The sequence below is a fragment of the Ranitomeya imitator genome, chromosome 1 (assembly GCF_032444005.1).
Source record: "Ranitomeya imitator isolate aRanImi1 chromosome 1, aRanImi1.pri, whole genome shotgun sequence".
Classification (NCBI taxonomy): Eukaryota; Metazoa; Chordata; class Amphibia; order Anura; family Dendrobatidae; genus Ranitomeya; species Ranitomeya imitator.
The window spans coordinates 291636340-291655184 of NC_091282.1; positions in this window are offsets into that span (position 1 = coordinate 291636340).

Sequence of the window (18845 nt, forward strand, 5' to 3'; positions counted from 1 at the left end):
GCTGTTTAGTTCCGGTCTACAGGATGACCAAGGGGACACACCGTGATCCTTGAGTGAAATCCTGCTGTGCAGCGTGTGCTGAGCATAATGTCAGTCATGGATCATTGGGCCAGATTATGTAAGCTTATTGACATTGGTCATGAGCTTTAATTTACTGTATTTTTATTTCCCCCCTAGATTTGCGTCTTCAATCACAGAGAGAGAAGAATGCATAGTATTGAATAGATAGTTGTGAACACAATGGACAATTGGCTTAGCCAACTCTTTTCCCTATGGTTTAACACTTTGTAAAAAATCTCCCCTATTTATTTCTTCATATTCTTTTATTGTAACCATTGTTATATTGCCTGATTATTTGACAACTAAGAAAAAATCTATACACAATGTTCATTTTGCATTAAATCATGAGAAACACATTTCTAAGCAAGAAAATAATCTTGTAAATTGTTGTAAACAATACAAATTTTCATTCGCAAAAGCAATTTTTCTTCACACAAATTTCTGTACAAAAATTTAAAGGAGTTGTCGTTACTAAAAATGCAAAAAAACAATATTTTTTACAGTAGATATTACATGCACACAGAATTATATAATTTTATTTTATTTTAGAAAAGTATTTTAGGCAATTTTATAAGCTGTGGTCAAAAATTACAAAACGAAAGTTTGGTGGCAACAAGCCAAATAAGTGTTAGGAAAAAGGCATATTGATAAATGTAAAGATAAACATCCTCCACTTTTATGGACATTAGCAACTTTTTATAATATAAGAACATAGTTCCTAGTTTCATGCCAGATTATCATATTTTATAAAAATAATTTAAACAGACCAATGCTGTGGAATTCAAGAACCATAGTGCCAGTTGATTATCTGATAAAATTGGTGGCAATTTTGCCTATGTATGTTTTTCCATTACTTTAATCTCTATAACTACGAAGATGACCTTGATATTGGGTCTATCTTGTAGTTTGATGGATATAATGTGAATGAGGATGCATTGTCGTGTGTGGCACCATGCGTGGGTTTATGTTTGTCAGGTGAGCTTTGGACAACCCTATCAGAAGGTCAAGGTATTGACTTGCTAAAGCGTTCACTCCATCCCTAAAGTTTAGCTGATTTGTAATTAACATTTGAGGCATCATGTTTATTAACGATATTCAAAATTGGTGGCAATTGCTATGCCGTTCTTTCTCAATCCTTCCATCTAGTCATTGACTTTACAGATGAAGTTCAAGTTTAAAGAGAACCTGTCAGCACAATTTTGCAATGTAACGACATGGCTGTAATGGGGCTAGGACTCTAGTTACGCCCTTATATCTGATGGATTATGCCCATGGGCTTTTTTATATACAAAAAAAGTGTGAAAATATACCCTTTAAGGTTTGCATTAAGTATGTATTATATATTATTATCACAAGGAACTGGTACAGACCCATAATACAGTTTTGGACATGAGGCCTCATACTGTGCTTGTTAGTCTAACACTACACAAGGTGCCAATGAGCTATACCATCAGCAACGATGTAAAATCTGGATAGCATCTTCTGCAATCTTGTCTTCTGACAATTTGTAAGTTGCCTGGAGATCTGGGAACACTTTGGTTTTGCAATGCATGATATATCTTTGTTATTAAGGCAGCCTAAGTGGCGACCTGCTGACTGGGTACACCCTGGTGTCCGGTTATTTCCTCAAGCCTCCAGAGGTGGCATTGTATTGTGAATTAAAATGAATAATAGAGTATAAAAACAGTTTTACCTAACCACGGGTAATCCTTAAATCTGTTGATTGGAGGTGCATTTAGACACTAAAGCAATTTTGTCTGAATAAGTCAGGGGGTCTTTCTACTTTTTCTGATATTATCTGGTGGTAATGCTGAATTTCAGTTCCGAATCTATTGCCTCTTGGGATGATAACCATTGGAAGTGTGTAGCAGCTCTTCCTGCTAAAAACACAGGCAAGCACTGGTGAACTGAGGGTGCATGTGTATGAGGGAGTCTTAAGGTATAGTGTGAAGAGAAGGAGAGTTGACCTGAAAGCTGTTAAAGTTGTACGATCACCTTGACTAGAATAGATAAAACCACTAAAATGGCAAAAAGATTAACAAACAAATTTCACTACAATCATCAATGGAAACTAACACAGTGCGAAAGTAAGAAGACCATTTTTTTCTATTGTATTATTCTCTATAAGGTTAAACTCAGATAGCCACTTGTAACTAGGGTGGATATAAGTAAGGGTCGAGGACCCATATGATCTGCAGGTGCACACCCTGACCAGCTGTGCACACATGCATTCCAAGCACTGCGCATTAATCAAGACAGCTGCACAGTGCCTTGTAAAGCAAGAGGGATTATGGTGGATTTTCACTGCATTATTATATTGATTTTGCAATATACACCTCTAGGAAAATCTATCCCTCCCTTTCCATATAGGGTTTGTGGTATATTAAATAGCAACTTGTTGACCCCCAGAAATATTTGTAATATCTCTAATTATTATTTATAGTGAAACATGTAGACAATGAAGCCCTTTGTTTACGTCATTAAAATTTACACACACCCAAAGTATGGTCTTAAATTGGTAAAGCAATAGGCAAAGCTTGCCCCTTATTCCTGACTGTGTCATGAAGTGAGAACACACCCGACGCACAATACGCAGAGCTGATGTCAGCAGAAGACCTTTGTTGAAGGAGCAATAGAATGTGTAAGAAGATTATTGTGGTGCTGGGAGAGGCTGCATCTCCATCTAACTCATTTATTTATATAGTCATAAAGTTTACAGCTAGTCAGAATTCTCAGATGAGTACAATGAGACAAGTCAAACATGATCATACTATCTATCATCTATTTGTCTGAAAGATAATGGAATAGAACAGCATAAAGGGAGCCTTAATATGCAAAAAAAAAGTGGATTTCATTTAGCGCATGTGACAACGTTTTGCTGCATAGGTGGTTCAGAACTGTTGAGAGCTTTGTGGGAGAGAGTGATAATAGGTATATATTGGACTCAGTAGGGGATGGGCAACCAGTGCAACAACTGGCACAGGGTAGAGGCATCAGTGTAGCATTTGGAGAGGAATATGATCCTGACTGCTGCATTCAGTATGGATTGGAGATTACTAGAGAGTTGCTGTAGTCAAGATGAATAAGAAGCAACAGCAAGCGTTTATTTAGAGTAAATGGTAAGAAATGGTCAAATTCTAGAGATGTTTCTGAGGTGTAGGTGACAAGAGTGAGCGAGAGATCGAATGTGGTGAGTGAAGGAAAGATCTAAGTCAAATATAACCCCAAGACAGTGAGCAATGTTAATCCATCATATTCGATATGTGATGATGGAGAAGGAGTTTATCAATACCATGGATGGCAAGAAGAATCAACAAATCAATTTTGGAACAAATCAAGCCAGACGTATCACTCTAAGCAAGTATGACCAAGCTACAACTTGCCTACTTTGGACACATCATACGAGAGAACATTCACTGGATAAAGACATACTGGTCAGAATAGAAGGAACTAGGCGAAGAGGAAGACCAGCAACCTGATGGCTTGATACTATCAAGATAACTGCGGAGAAGACCCTGGTGTATCTATCTAGGCTTGCACAAGATCGATCTTCCTACAGATCATTCATCAATCAAATTGCCATGGTTCGAGATCGAGCCAAAGGCCGATTAAAAAAAAGCATCATATAATTATATTCTCCTTAATACTTTTAAATCAAGTGCAGTCATACAGCACATACACCATTAGAATCTTATCTGTCAACAAGACCTACCTCTTCCGACAAGCTGACAACCAGCAGTAACCATTCTTCCACAATACCGCTACATGACCAGCTCTACCCCCATTTACTCTATTCTCATCCATCTCATCCAAGTACCACACACGCATGCAAACACACTCAAATGGATGCACCCTCCATAATCTGACGAACATTACTGAGCAGCAATATTGGTCAGGCGAAAAATGCCTCATAGTAAGATTGTCATTATTGCTTACTATACTGGGAGCTTTCATCACTGAAGCTGCTGAGGTAAAGTGAATGTCGAGCTCTGATTGGTTGCTATGGGCAACTAGACAAGTCTGTCTGTGAGGCGGTTTTCAGTAATTAGATGTGAGCTCCTTCAGGTGACACTGAAAATTTTACTTTAGCTACCATAACCAACAATTTAACATATTATCCACGAGCGAAGCCACGGGTATTCTACCAGTCCCAAATATAAAAATAGAAGTGCGCATTCATCAGATGGCAAGGAAACTCCATCTTTAGGAAGGCAAATAGCATTATTAAGCACATAACTTCAAGATCCTGGATTATATGATGTTTCTTATTTTAATTAATACTTGTGGAGCATCAGAAGCAATGGGGGTCACTCATACAGTATGAGGGACTGTACAAGTTACTGTGGGGGACACTGAAACAGTGTGGGTGGACCCTCATACATTATAGAGACTTCTGTGGCGGTCCTTATAAAGTGTGGGAGCCTTTATAGAACAAGGAAGCTAATGTGGACGCCATTATATAGTTTGTGGGCTAGTGTGGGGGCCATTATACAGTTTGTGGACTAATGTAGGGGCCACTATACGATTAGTGGGCTAATGTAGGGGCCATTATACTGTTTGGGAGCTAATGTGGGGCCTTTATCCAGTTTGGGAGCTAATTGGGGATCATTATACAGATTGAGGGCTAGAGTGGAGACTATGGTGGAGACCATTATACGAACACTGGGTATTTGTCGCGCTGTCATGTGCGGCAATCACCGCTTCTGATCGGTGGTAAAATTATTACTACTGGCTAGACAGCCGCGGTTCCCACACTGTCAAGCGACAACATGAGCCTGCAGCTGTGATAGGAGGTATAAAGTTTACCTCCTGTCACTGGCGTTGGCTGACTACTGCTCCCATTAACTGACTCCTGCTGCCGCTAATATCAGTAAGAGCATGAGTGGCTGATGGGAGTATTCATCAGCCTTTGCCTCTAAATAAATAATTAAAAAACTATGGCATGGGTTCCCCTGTATTTTTGATAACAAAAATCAAGCTCATACCTGGGGGCTGCAACCCTCAGCTGTCAGCTTCACCAAGGCTGGTTATAAAGATTGGAGGGGTCCCCACGCTATTTTTTCAATTATTAAAATAATTTAAAAAATGGCATGGGGTCCCCCCATTTATGACAACCAGCCAAGCTAAAGCAGACAGCTGGGTGCTGGTATTCTCAGGCTGGTAGGCATGGATATTGGCCCTCCCAGCCTAAAAATAGCAGCTCACAGCTGCTCTGAAAAGAAACATCTGTTAGATGCACCAATTCTGGTGCTTTGCCCAGCTCTTCCCACTTGCCCTGTAGCGGTGGCAAGTGTGGTCCATATTTGTGGGGTTGATGTCACCTTTCTATTGTCCGGTGACATCAAGCCCATGGATTAGTAATGGAGAGGTGTCTATAAGACACCTTTCCAATACAAATCCTATAGTTACATTGTAAATAAACACACAGCCAGAATAAAGTCTTTTCCCTCCAGTGAGATCACCACTAGCACAGTGAGAAAAAGTCTCACGGTGCAGAGGCGAGTTCACCGCAGTTCAAATTTACCGCACTGAAAATCTCCCAGTGAACTGTGGTTCATTGGCCTGGCTGGGAATACAGTTTCAGTGACTTGCGGTAGCCACGATGAGGTGACTCTTGCTCACTGATGCTGTGTTCACAGCAGCTCATTCATCAGTGATTATAATAATAATCTTTATTTACATAGCGCCAGCATATTCCGCAGTGCAATCTGGACTGTCGTATCTTGGCACCGTTCTGGTTGAAAACTATTATTCCCCCGACATGGATTACGGCGAGGGACAGAACGACAAACAATAAATAAAATAAGGAAAAGTGAGTTTTGTTTTTATTTCAAATGAAAGACTTTCTTCTTGCTGTGGGTTTATTTAGCATACAACTGTAGGATTAGTAATTAGTGATGTGGGAGTGTGCTCGTTACTCGGGTTTTCCGAGCATGCTCGGGTGATCTCTGAGTATTTTAGGCGTGCTTGCAGATTATGTTTGTGCCTCCGCAGCTGCATGATTTGTGGCTGCTAGACAGCCTGAATGCATGCAGGGATTGCCTGTTTGTTAGACAATCCCTGCATGTATTCAGATGAAATGTATCAGAAGTAGGCTATTCATCGCTCTGGCTTCATTTCATAAGATAATATTTCTATAGAAGTGAAAGGAATTTGAAAAATATTGTCATAGCTTGATCTGAAGTCTTCATTTGGAATCTAGAGTACATGCAGTATTAATGCAGTCATTATTAGAAAATATTTCCTTATTGGATTAGGCACACTTTTAATTACAGTTTCTATTTCCAAATTTTGGTTTATACAACTACTCCTGTTATTTTAATACTTCTGATTGTACAAGTACTAACCTTTCCAACTTGGATTACCATAACTGAAAAAATGTCATTCTAGATTCTTCTGTGGAAAATAAGTACGCTATTTTCTTCAAAAGCAAACCATGGATTTTTTTTTATCAAGTTGGGTGAGGAACACTTCAACCTACTCTCAGCTTGAGAAAAGTTATTTTCATTGGTATAGCAAGCTTGAAAGTTGAGTTACTTCAAATGATGTTTGGGCAGGTCACATGGGTAAAGATAGGCTATTTTGTGGATAAATACTACATGACAACATGTTCTTCATAGCTGATGTCCTCTTGTTGTCATGGTAAGAATAAATTACATTGGTACCTAAGGAAATGACACCATGTAGCCTGTTTCCTGTTTATCACCATGAAACTTTCAGGAAATGGGGCCGAGGTCTTCTGCCATGCTCCCTTTCATCACGCACCACTAAAATTTATGACACAGATTCAATTTCTTTATTGGATCTTCTGAGTTTGCTGAATCCTGATGCCTTTAGTCGGGATTTCAGTTTTATCATATGTTAGACGACTCCCTAGAGTGTCCTGCTGGAGGAAGCAAGATGAGGATGCAGTTTAGAGATGTGTGTCCACTAAATCACAGCACCTTCTGTATATTCTGACCCCGAGATCACAGTCCAATAATGCATGTAAACCAGGTGTTAGGAAGTGGAAAATCATAGGGAAGGATATTTGCTGTGGTAACTTAACCTGTATATAAATAAGTATATACTAATTCAATTTGAATACCCTCCTCAAATATATTTTATACCTTGTCAATTCTCTGCAGCAAACCTATAAAAATGGATTTGTTTACTTTGGTGAGAAATGCTGAAACTCCTATGCTCATAGTAATCAGGGTAAATTACAACTATAGTTATTTCCCTATTCTATTACTGTCTCCAAATAGGTCTAATCCTTGCTGAAATAACATTGGATTAGAATATATTTATAGCAAATAAAGATATTTCCGAGACCATGCCAATCATTGAAATAGCATATCATTCTTTGAGGATTTCATTTACACAGTAACTTCTAGTATAAGACTTGTTCCAATCAATGTTCAGAACTTGAGCTTTTGTCACTAGGAACTTTGATGTGATGAGTATTTAAAACTACTGTCTGGTGTTTGCTCCCTTATCTTTTATGGCTATAGTTGGATACAGTATATAGATTTGAGAGTAACAGTATGTCCCGATTGTTATGGTTGGATCTGCACACTAATATTGAATTTATATGACAGCTCTAGTTATCTATGGTAACATAGTAACATAGTAACATAGTAACATAGTTAGTAAGGCCGAAAAAAGACATTTGTCCATCCAGTTCAGCCTATATTCCATCATAATAAATACCCAGATCTACGTCCTTCTACAGAACCTAATAATTGTATGATACAATATTGTTCTGCTCCAGGAAGACATCCAGGCCTCTCTTGAACCCCTCGACTGAGTTCGCCTACACCACCTCCTCAGGCAAGCAATTCCAGATTCTCACTGCCCTAACAGTAAAAAATCCTCTTCTATGTTGGTGGAAAAACCTTCTCTCCTCCAGACGCAAAGAATGCCCCCTTGTGCCCGTCACCTTCCTTGGTATAAACAGATCCTCAGCGAGATATTTGTATTGTCCCCTTATATACTTATACATGGTTATTAGATCGCCCCTCAGTCGTCTTTTTTCTAGACTAAATAATCCTAATTTCGCTAATCTATCTGGGTATTGTAGTTCTCCCATCCCCCTTATTAATTTTGTTGCCCTCCTTTGTACTCTCTCTAGTTCCATTATATCCTTCCTGAGCACCGGTGCCCAAAACTGGACACAGTACTCCATGTGCGGTCTAACTAGGGATTTGTACAGAGGCAGTATAATGCTCTCATCATGTGTATCCAGACCTCTTTTAATGCACCCCATGATCCTGTTTGCCTTGGCAGCTGCTGCCTGGCACTGGCTGCTCCAGGTAAGTTTATTATTAACTAGGATCCCCAAGTCCTTCTCCCTGTCAGATTTACCCAGTGGTGACTTATTTGATTCAGAGTTCTACAAAATTATGACAGGTAGCATCTAATATATGTTAAATAAAATTAATCTAAACCTACCAATTTTGGTGTGATTGGCTTACCATCTAATTTATTTATGGGTCCTCTGACTGTCTTTTGACAGATTATATCAAGTGACATAAAGCTTGTTTGGTTGTTATTCAATCTTAATCATTAAGTTCAAAAGGGTGATGAGATTATATTAAACTCAGTTCTCTCATAAAGAACTTGCTGAGCCAAGTGTTCCTGTGTATGGGAAAGTCAGGATTCTAAGGAGGAACGTTTCTCCTTGAGGAAAATACCAATTTAGCGTAAGTAGACTTATAGGCCATGCAATCCTCCTTGATGAATTTAAGCATGCAAATATCCTTTTCAGAGAGGAAGAGGACTTGAGCTCTAGTGCCACCTATTGGAGGTAGCAACTCTAAAAGTCAATATCGACCTTTTAACAAGCCTTGCCAGATGACTTAGGCCTCTTTCACACTGCATTCCGTCTCATGTTCAGAGGTCCATTGGTCTACTATGTCTGAGTGTCCACCTCCAGTAGGCATGCCCGAAAATGATGCATGACAGTGCACACATTGACTCTGTTGGCACCATTATAGTCAGAAGCACCATTGATGCATACATCTGAATCCCATTTTCTGGGGGGTTTGGACGTAAGCCCAGAAGGGACCACTGAACATGGGACAAAGCGCAGTTTGAAATTGGCCTTAGGATAAGATGACAACCCAGAAACTCCATTTACATGCAACCAACACCAACATATGTCTGCAAGTGGAGTTTCTGGCTTGGATTCTTATCCTAAAGGTACCGTCACATTAAGCGACGCTGCAGCAATATAGACAACGATGCCGATCGCTGCAACGTCGCTGTTAAGTCGTTGTGTGGTCACTGGAGAGCTGTCACACAGACAGCTCTCCAGCAACCAACGATGCCGAAGTCCCCGGGTAACCAGGGGAAACATCGGGTTACTAAGCGCAGGGCCATGCTTAGTAACCCAATGTTTACCCTGGTTACCATTGTAAATGTAAAAAAAAAAAACACTACATACTTACATTCCGGTGTCTGTCGGGTCCCCCGGCGTCAGCTTCCCTGCACTGTGTAAACGCCGGCCATAAAGCAGAGCAGTGACGTCACCGCTGTGCTCAGCTTTATGGCCGGCCGGCGCTGACACAGTGCAGAGAAGCTGACGCTGGGGGACGCGACAGACACCGGAATGTAAGTACGTAGTGTTTTTTTTTATATATTTACAATGGTAACCAGGGTAAATATCGGGTTACTAAGCGCGGCCCTGCGCTTAGTAACCCGATGTTTACCCTGGTTATAAGTGAACACATCGCTGGATCGGCATCACACACGCCGATTCAGCGATGTCAGCTGGTGATCCAGCGACTAAATAAAGTTCTGGCCTTCTAGCTCCGACCAGCGATGTCACAGCAGGATCCTGATCGCTGCTGCTCGTCAAACACAACGATATCGCTATCCAGGACGCTGCAACATCACGGATCGCTATCGTTATCGTTCTACAGTTGCTCAGTGTGAAGGTACCTTAAGTCTCGTGGAAAGGCCCTTTAAAGGGTTGATATTGACTTTTAGGATTGCTACATCTGATAGAAGGAGAGTTGGGAGAGATAACTGTCAGCTAAAGGTATCGTCACACTCAGCAACTTTGCAACGAGAACGACAACAATCTGTGACGTTGCAGCGTCCTGGATAGCGATCTCGTGTTTGACACGCAGCAGCGATCTGGATCCCGCTGTGATATCGCTGGTCGGAGCTAGAAGTCCAGAACTTTATTTCGTCATCAGGTCGGCGTGTATCGTCATGTTTGACATCAAAAGCAACGATGCCAGCAACGTTTTACATGGAGCTAACAACCAGCGAGAATGATAAGTGAGTCGCTGTTACGTCACTGGATCGCTACTGCATCGTTCTGGAGCTGCTGTGTTTGACATCTCTACAGCGACCTAAACAGCGACGCTCCAGCGATTGGCTCGTTGTCTATATCGCTTGCAGCATCGCTGAGTGTGACGGTACCTTAAATCATTCGGCTAGCAGCTATCTATTGTATATGACCAGCTTTAGGCCTGTGAGAAGATTCTGTGGCCACCAGAAATTTTTATACAATTGGCAGATACATGCATAACAACACCACTTGGAGCAGAATGCGGCATCAAAGGTAAATGACTGCAGGATTATTATATCATGTCATACATGTTATATCTACTATATAAGTTACATGTTTTGTCATTTGATCTAGATAGAAATATGACAATCCAAGAATTCAATTAAAAAGATTGGTCAAGTTTCTAAAATAGTAATGGGTTAGTGGAAAGTACAAGTATTTAGAGTTAGAATAACACATACAGAGAGAATATGCAGAAAACTTGTAATGATATGCAATTAAACTCAACAATTACAATAAAAATATTAGACTGAAATTAGTCAAATCAATTTTCATACTTTGCAATGATGAGGGGCAATACCCCGAAACGCCGTATCTGCAAATTAAGATTCTGATTTTGCTTTTATCCTAAGTCATATTGCAAGACTCGTTAAAGGGTTGATAGTGACTAATAGGATTGCTGCCTCCAACATGTGATGCTACAGAGTTCTAGTCTTCTTCCTCTCTGAAGAGGCAATTTGTACATTTAATTTCCCAGATGAGCATTGCATGGCGAATAAGCCTCCTTACTCTGGCATGCCAGGGTTGGTATATCACTCTCCACAAGGAGAAACGTCATCCCTTAGACCTCAGTCCAGAGCCTCTCATGTAGCCAATCAGTTCTCATACTTTACACTGATGAGGGGCAATACCTCAAAACACCATGCCTGCAAATTCAAATTCTGATTTGGCTTTTATCCCAAGTTATATTGCAAGACCTGTTAAAGGGTTGATAGTGACTTATTGGATTGTTACTTCCAACAGGTGGCGCCATAGAGTTCTAGTCCTTTTCCTCACTGAAGATGCAATTTGCATAGAAGGAAATTAGAAATTCTATCCCATATATATATATATATATATATATATATATATATACACATATATATATTAGAGGTATAGAACATTATCCATATGCAGGAGATGTAATTTTTTCCTTGCATACTTCCGAGTACAGACTGGGCAATAGCTGAGGAATATTTATAATAATTAAAAATATTACATGTAAATTTCACAATTATCAGAACTACTCCAGAAGTAAAACTAAAGGACAGAAGTGAACATTTGTCATTTTTATCTCCACTGGCTTCATTCACAAAGAGGTATGTAAAGTATACCATAGTTTTCTTTAAAAATACCAAGCGACACTAACATCAAGTGGATTGTCCAGGCAGTGAATGCTCCCAGCTGGAACAGTGAACCCTAACAATCAGCACAAAGCTGTTTGCAATGTAACCAGAATATGGTGATTTGGTGCCTAATTATGTGACAAAAATTGTCAGGGCTGATGAAAGCCGTAGAAATGACTCATGGGAGGTACCGATGAATGACAGGTCAGGGTTAAAGTCTGGCTATTCTGAACCTCCACAGTATCACCAAGAAGAAACCTGAGTCCAAACTCACAGTGTGGTTTTTCAACAGCCCTCCAAATAAACATAATTTTGCCATTCTAGACGGACGGAGAGGGCTGGAGATCCATGTAAAATTAATAGTAACCAGAATCCCTCAGTCATCTTTCATTTGGGTTTCAAATCGATAACGATTTTTTTTTCCTCTTTAAAGAAATGTGCATTATGAGCAGACCACACAGGAGGGTGAAACGCTACCCTCCCAGAGAGGGACTGGACTGCCCATCTGTTCAATGATGTCCAAATGAAAAATAGCACTTTCTGAAAAATAGTGAGGTGAAAATAAAAACATTGGTTACCTACTAGTGTTGTGAATTATTGCAGTACTTTGCTATCTGATCACGGCCATGCAATAAGACTTGCACATAGAAGTTGTGCTTTTCCTTAGAACATATAGATATACATTAAAGGTGAAGTTGTGGTTGTTGTTTTTTTAATAATTAAATAAATAAAACTGTCATATATTCCATTGTGTAGAACCCTTCTTGACTAACATCTTGTAGATAAGAACAGCTTTCAAGAAAGAAATAGTCTCAAATAATATCAACAGTCTAATAGAACATTTAACCAATGGCAGCAGTCTGCACCGAAGTAAATCATAAAGTTTGTCTGCTCTAGAGACGTTTTCACAGTCTCTGGCAACAGTCTTGGATAATGACTGGTACAACCCAGTCAATGACCTTATTCTTAATCCGGTCATCAATACATCAGGTGTCTTGCTGCTCTCCATTCTTTCAACCTAGTTTGCTTTACTTCTGGTCCTGGGAAGAACTCAGAAAGTTTTTGCCACCTCATGGGTGCAGCTTGAAATAAACAAATTTTGCTAATTTTAGGTACAATTGTAGAAACCAGGAGGACAAATTGACAAATCTACTCTTCCACTGGTCCAGCTTGCATTCGGTGACCTCCTGACAATTGCCTGCTGGTTCTTTCTCTCTCCTACGGGCAACGCTCTATTTTATTTCAATTCCTGTGCCATATCCATACTACTGCTTTGCTCCTGTGTCAACAGATATTGGGCACCTGTAATATGCATTAGGATGGTGGAAGCATGGGTTTCAGAGTATTTTCTTGAAATGTTGTAAAACTGCAATAACAAAATGAGTTTAAAGGGATCCTGCATCAGTTAATTTAAAAAAAATCAGAACCAGCACAAGTCTGATTCGGTGTGGTCGAATGGTCTCACAATCCCATATAAAGTGAAATACTCAACAAATGTATTCTACAAATAGAAATATTTTTATCCAATAAAGTGCAAAAATACAGTCCAGCAAGGATAGATACAAAAAAGCAGCTCATTTTTGGTGCATACCGCTACCTTAAGTGGACATTTCAGTAAATCCACAGGACAATCTGAAGAAGGGAGATGTTACCGCCAAAACATTGCACAGGTTTGCAGACGTCCTGTTCGTCATTACAGTGTCTCAGCATGTAGACGTTTCTCCTGTGGATCTATAGCAATGTCCGTTTTAAGGTATGCACCAAAAGTGGACTGCTTTTTTGTATATATCCTTCTTTCAACCTAGTTTGCTTTTCTTCTTGACCTGGGAGGAAGTCAGAAAGTTTTTGCCCCCTCAAGGGTGCTGCTGTAAATAGACTATTTTTGCTAATTTTAGGTACAACCGTTGAAAACAAAAGGCCAAATCAACAAATCTATCCTTCCACAGGTTCTTCTTGCATTGGGTGACCTTCTGACAACTGCCTGCTGGTTCTTTCTCTCTCCTACTGGCAACACTCTGTTCTTCATTGCAGTGTCTCAGCATGTAGGGGTTTTTCCTGTGGATCTATAGCAATGTCCGTTTTAAGGTATGCACCAAAAATGAACTGCTTTTTTGTATATATCCTTGCCGGACTGTATTTTAGCACTTTATTGGATAAAAATATTTCTATTTGAAAAATACATTTGTTGGGTATTTCAATTTATATTTAAAGAGAGCCTAATAGTCAGAGCCAGATGCAGCGGTATATTCAGTCAGGCACCCTCATTGCATAAAATCATGTTTTACTTTACAGAGAAGAACCAGAGTACAGGGAGATAAGTTCATTGCATAGATCCCTTTGGGTTCTTCCTGCCTGGCTCAGTCTGTATACATAAATAGGAAGAATCCTATCACTCAAGCCAAGAGGAGAATTGCCAAAGAAAGCCTCCTCTTCCTGTTCTGAGCTAATTTTTCCAGGGTGCCCTATAATAGATTTAGCATTGTACTCAGGAGTTTAATTTTAACGCCAATTACAAAAAAGTTGGAACCCTGCATAAAAGGGTTTGCTACGCTCTGAGATGCACAACCCCAATTCCTAAAGCTTCAGAACCCTGCATAAATTGTAAAGAAAACAAACATTTAATGATCTGTAAATCTCTTATGACGATTAACTGATTTAGAAATTGATGGCAGCAACACATCTCACAAAATTTGGGACAGGGCTATGTTTACCATTGTGAAGCATCCCTTCTTTTTCCAACAGTCTTTAAACATCTGGGAAATAAGTTCAATTGCTGGTGTTTTTGGGGACGAATATTGTACTATTCTTGCCTGATGTAGGATTCTAGCTGCTCAACAGTCCTGGGTGTTCGTTACAGAATAGTTTGTTTCATAATGAGCCCAATTTTTTCTATTGATGAACAGTTTGGACCACAAGCTGCCAGTTCATCAACCATACTCTTATTCTGTTAAGTTGTGATGTATGCAATATGTGATTTAACATTGTCTTGATGAAATATGTAAGACTTCCTTTGATATAGATGAAGCGGGAAAGGGGTACGCGTCTGTTTTGGGCTGGAACGGAGTTCTGATTGCCCAGCAACCTCTCTTCTAAACAGGAGTGAGAGTGGAGCGTGCTGTGTGATGGAGTTGGTTCTATACTCACTTTTACTTCAAGAGTCCTCACTACCTCTTTGTTCTTGGGACCAGATCTGGCTACAAACAAGACAGTAGACCTTGGGTCCGGGTTAACAGGATCGATTTTACTGTGCATTTTGGTAACACTTGGAGGCAGCATACAGAATAAAACATAGTCTCTTGTTAGTGATGTTCCCTTGCTTCTGTACTTTTTCAGTGTTTGCCACTGACCTGTTCTGAGGCCCACCATCTTCTCCTTTCTTGGCGACCAAGCCGACATCTTCCACATCAGGGAGACTGAGGTCTGACTGTCAGTACCTCTTCTGAACCTTGAGTCTAAGACTGTCCCGTTGTACAGATGAAACTTTAAATGTGTCCTCATTCTATTAAGAAAATAACACTGATCAAACACTTTCAGCTCTGCTGCATCTGCTTCTTAGAACCTGTTTACCTGTCAGCTCAACATTCCTTTTCTTCATGCCATGAACTTGAACCTGTGCTGTGTGAGTAATGGACTCTGACTAGACTGTTTGACTGAGGATCTCTGACTAATTGTAACCTGGAACCCCTCCCAACTGGTGAGCTAATCCCAATGTTAACTGTCTAGTACCCTATGCAATTTAATGCAAACTGTATCCCTATCTGCTGTATGGTTCCCCTAGTGGACAGACCTCTCGCATTCCCAGGGATGGTCTTATAGGCAAAGCCTGCAGGAGAACCGAAGTACAACACTGGCCATTAGGATAAGACACAAGACACTTTTATTACACAAACTAATAATATATCACAAAACACTTAATAAAACACAATTAACCCTCTTGTTGACATGGCATCATCTTCAGCCCACCACCCTCCTTTATGCCTCCATGGCAAAATATGGTCATCCCCGACCATTTTGATCACATGAGAAGAATCAGAAAACAACTTTTAAAACAAAGCAAAGTCTTGACCCTCTGTTGTTCTCTAGTGCACAACGTCCTCATCCAAGTAGAATGGCCAGCTTCTATGGAGCAAGGCCTGAGCGCAGTATCCAAGTCTCTGTAACAGTAAGGTAATATATCAAATGGCTACAAGAGATCAAACAGCCCCTTCTGGGACTGTCCATTCCTTTTGAGCACAGAACCCAATGGAGTTGGCTCTGCATATGGCCTATAACATGGCCACTGGGAATGGCTGCACAGGAGGCACAAAAATAAATTATTCACTTCTTATTTAGCATCTTTAGATGTTCTTTTTACATTGAGTGGCAACAGGCAGTGGGAGAAAGAGGACAGACCTACCTCCAGGTGCACTTGGGGTATTTCTCCCATCCTCTATTAATGTCCTGAACATCATGCCCAGACATGACAACACTCACCGAATTGTTTATGTACAAGCCTGGCACAGCTGGAAGAGGAAGAACCAGTACGGGGATACCTTTCTAACAACAGCTCTGGAACTGCTGGGGCTGTCACCCATGTTGCAGGGGGGAAGACTTTCATTCCAGGATGAACCCTTGCATGGGACTGTAGTAGGCGGGGCAGAGATAAATAGCGCTGCACGCGAGAGAGGAGTCATAGCCCAGGCGGGAAAGCTGAGCAGTGAGTCGGGTGCTGTGTCCACTGTGAGGGCAGAGCAATCCGTTTGTGCAGACCGACTCAACATTGTCCCTTCATACAGATCCACCGCTGGTGAACGACTAGCAGCAATCCCCCCTATCCTCCGAGCCTGGAGGTGACTCGGACTTGATGCCAGAGACTGCACCGGGTGTGCGACATCGTGAGAGACAGGCGTCTAGGCCCGTGCTCTGTTACCCAGGATTCGTGTACACCACGGAGCGGAGTCTTGTTCCAGCAGTTTCATACATTGGACTCAGTACCGTGCCAGACACACGTGGGAACTGGAAAGTTACTCTATCCTCAAAGACTATGTCAAGACGTCATGCGCTGCTGTTGTTGGTGCCACCGTTGGATCCCTGTCTGTCACAGACTTCATCAAGACATCACGTGCCGCTGCTGTTGGTGCCATCGCGTTGGTACCCTGAGATGTCACACACAGGAAAACTACAGTCTGATAAGTTTCACCTCTCTAATTACTGAACTAACGTTTGTCCCTGTCCTAACCTGCCACTCTCCCTGTTCTGTCCTATTCCCTATCACTACCCTGCAATGTATTACTCCCTGCATGGAGTGTTCTTATTGTTAAATAAAACTATTAACTCTTGATCTGCCTCCTGTCCGTGACGACATCCCGCATTCCTGTGATTTCTACACAACCACATGGGATGATTCAACTGGAAAGGTTCTAGCCTCTTCAGCCTAACTAGGAACAGAAGTGCCAGGGTCTGGAGGGGTAGGTTTGAGTACCCCCCTGACCTTCTGTGGTGGTTTGAGTGCTTCAAAAGTCCGCAATTTGGGCTGAGTGGTTGGGGTTGGTTGTTGTCGCTGGTGACAATGAGCCTGCTCAAATTCAGATTCCTCCTTCCAGGGGGCAGTCTCTTCACCGGTGGATGGTCTAGTGATACCCACCACATACCACCCACTCCTGCACCAAACCTTGCAGAAAGAGATCTTCTCCTCCACATAAAGACTGTGGAGCTGATAGGGGAGCCTGTCACTCTTTACCATTGCCCAATTAAACATTTTCTATAAAACTGCTCTTACCCCTCTCAACTGGTGACCTAATCCCAATGTTAACTATCTAGTGTCCTATGCAATGTAATGCAAACTGTATCCCAATTTACTGTATGGTTCCCCTAGTGGACAGACCTCCCACATTCCCAGGGACCTCCTTACAGGCAAAGCCTGCAGGAGAGCCGAAGTACAAAAACGGCCATAGGGACACAGCACACTTTTATCACACAAACTAATAACATCACAATACAATTAATAAAACACAATTAACCCTCTTCTTGACTCGGCATCTTCTTCAGACCGGCACCCTCCTTCATAGATGTTGTCTGGATGGGAGCATATGTTGCCCTAAAACCTTTATTGAATGCTCAGCATTGATAGTTTATTTCATGTTGAATAAGTTACCCATGCCATAGGCACTAATGTAACTAATGCCATAAGAGACGCAGGCTTTTGAACTATGTGCTGATAACAAGCTAAATGGTACCTCTCCTTTTGAGTCAAAACGTCCCTGGTTTCCATAAAAATTTTAAATTTGATGAAAGTGACCACAGAACAGTTTTCCATTTTGCCTCAGTTCATTTTAAATGAGCTTTGACCCAGAGAGCAGCAGGGTTTCTGTATTGATTGTGCTGATATATGGCTTCTTCTTTGCATTACTGGGTTGTTCGGAGAACTACAGTATATTCACAATGATTTCTGGGCATATTCCTGAGCCTTTGCAGTGATTTGCATGACTGAATCATGCCACTTTATAATATAGCATTCCCTGAGGGCCCGTAGATCATGAATTTCCAATATTGGTCGCCTCGTACCTTGTGTACATGGATTTCTCCAGAATCTCAGAAACATTTGATGATATTATGTACTGTAGATGGTTGGATATCCATAGTCTTTGCAATTTTACATTGAAAAACATTTTTCTGAAATTATACCACTATTTTTAGATGCATTTTACAGATGGTAAACCTCTGACCATCTTTGCTTTTGAGAGACTCTGCCCTCTAACATACTCTTTTTAAGAACATCTCTATTTAGTACAACTTACTTTTCCAGCTTTTCTTTTTTCACTTTTGTTAATCCTGTCCCAACTTTTGGCTATGTGTTGCCATAAATTTCTAAATGAGCTATTTTTTTTTTTAAATAAAATGGAAAAAAAATTTAATTTTAAACTTTTGATAAGTATTCTAAGTTCTGCTGTGAATAAAATATGACTGTAAGAGATTTCCAAATCATTACGTTCTTGTTTTCTTTCCATTTTCAGTGTTCCAACTCTTTAGGAATTTGGGTTATATATCTCGGAGCAGAGCAAATCTTTTTATGCATCCTATTGTTTTCAATATGTTTAAAAAAAATAAGAAATTTCTATTTTTGACATCAGTTTAAATTT